Source organism: Zeus faber (genome assembly GCF_960531495.2).
Source record: "Zeus faber genome assembly, chromosome: 14".
Classification (NCBI taxonomy): domain Eukaryota; kingdom Metazoa; phylum Chordata; class Actinopteri; order Zeiformes; family Zeidae; genus Zeus; species Zeus faber.
In genome coordinates, this window is record NC_137200.1 from 5590126 (window position 1) to 5592740 (window position 2615).

The window sequence follows — 2615 nt, forward strand, 5'->3', positions numbered from 1 at the left end:
AAATAAAACAACATTAAAAAGGAATGTGGGATTTGGATCGATAGAATATACACCTGTTAGAGCACCTGGTACCGACAATGAATTAAAAAGCATTTCGGTGTGAAGCCAGGCCCAGTGGACTTCCATCCCATACGCTGGAGCTTCTTGAGCAGCTGGTTGAGGCGGATTCTCTCGTCTCCAAATCAATTCGGACACCATGCAAAATGGCGTCCAGACTAGAACATCCAGAGAGGGGGAAAAGCACGGCAGTAAATCCTAAAACATTTGGACCATGGCCCATGCCTTGGTTTCCCATAGCTCAGATCACAGCCTGCGCTCATGAAGTCCTGCTGGGGAACTGATCGCACCCAATCACTGGGCACGTTGAGCCATTTGCTCTTGCTGGCCAAATTATGTTCAAATTCGAAAACCTCCAATAATCGATGGGAGAAATGGCTTGCAAACTTGACTCTTTCACCTATCATATGGCTAAATATGCTTTTATTTACCCCGTAGATACATTTTGTATTTTTCCTTCTATGGAACTTTTCTCCTGTAGAATATGTTTTTTTCTTTCCCTTTTTATTATTTTTTTTCTTTTATTATTTAAGATTGCCATTTTTAATAATACACAATTATTACATATGTCCTCTTTGTTTTGAACTGTTTAATGAAACAATTATCTGACTTGTCTTATCTCTTCTCCCATTTTCCCAATGCACTCTGTTTTACAAATATAGTGTTTGACTTAAATATGTTCAGCTGGTCTAACATTTTTAATTGAAGAATTTGAAATTGTGTAATTTGTGTCAATATAAAAATATGTGTTTTACAGAATCTTGAGAACTTGTAAATCTGTTGGAAATTTTACTTCAGAAATGTGTTCACTTTTTGGTCGGCTAGTACTTGCTGGGTCTTCCAAAGTTGCATAACATCAGCATGACCATAACAAACTGTGACTGTTGAGAACAGAAATCCACAATATTCAAGAATGGAATTGCATTATTAGAAAGCAAGCCCCTCCAGTCTGTTCTCCAGAATAGACTTGGGCTGGGTTTCCCTCCAAATGCATGCTGGGATAAGTGACGTGCCATGCACTCTTGGCTTGATGCGAACTCGATTTTGGAACTGAGCTTGGAGTTTTGAAAGAGAGTTTGCCAAAACGCAAGTTCAGACAAGTGCAGATATTGTTATTGACTCTTCCTCGTTTCTACATGGGAAGTACAATTGTAATATCTCACCGTGTCACATTGATGGTTTCATTGGCAATCGGTGAGACAAATTTGACATGTTTACCTAAAAAACACATGTAGCTTTAATTTCAAAAACCAAATATAAACAATGTATTTTACAGGGCTCATAACAGGAAATATACCTCGTAGACTTCTTAACTTCGACTTTTTTCCGGTGCGTCATGAAGCTCTGATGATGCATGGGCAGCTTAGAGTATGGGCTTTTTTATGATCTCATAGAGCTGCTTCAGACACCTGCAGACGTGTCGACTCTGACTCAGGCTGATTCAGGCGTCCTCCAGTGACGCAGGTTATGCAGTTGCTTCACGCCAAGAAAAAGAGAGAGAGTGAGAGAGAGAGAGAGAGAGAGACTATGATTCAGGTGTAGTAATAGTACCCTTCATTTTAGTTGACGATCAAATGTTGTACAAAGGAATTGTGCTAGACAATTTACATTTTTCAATTTCATTTAGATAGGTAGATAGATAGATAGATAGATGGATAGATAGATAGATAGATAGATAGATGGATGGATAGATAGATAGATAGATAGATAGATAGATAGATAGATAGATAGATAGATAGATAGATAGATAGATAGATAGATAGATAGATAGATAGATGGATAGATAGATAGATAGATAGATAGATAGATAGATAGATAGATAGATAGATAGATAGATAGATAGATAGATAGATAGATGGATAGATAGATAGATAGATAGATAGATAGATAGATAGATAGATAGATAGATAGATAGATAGATAGATAGATAGATAGATAGATAGATAGATGGATGGATAGATAGATAGATAGATAGATAGATAGATAGATAGATAGATAGATAGATAGATAGATAGATAGATAGATAGATAGATAGATAGATAGATAGATAGATAGATGGATAGATAGATAGATAGATAGATAGATAGATAGATAGATAGATAGATAGATAGATAGATGGATAGACAGATGGAAATAGCAGCTCATGTCAGAACAATAGGAAATTATAATAAAGTAATCTGAATAAAAATAGTCACATAAAATATAATAATATATAAATAAAAATAAGAACCAAGAGGACATGGAGCCACAACCTTTATTTTGTACGAGAAAATTGACAATATACAGTATCTTACAGATAGATCCACCTTACGATGGAGAATTGCCCTCTCAAGGGACAAATACATTTATATTTTGAATGGAACTGAAGACCCATTTATTGACGTTGAACGTCTGAACAACAACATTTGGTTAGACGAAGGGAAACACACTTAACTCACATTCTATTTATTTTGACATTTCTCACATGGCTTAGTTGTAGTTTAAGCAGCCACACCTGTGTTGGATCGAGGTAATTGGGCCCAGGATCAGTGTGGCTGTACGCCTGTTGCTCGTAAAGA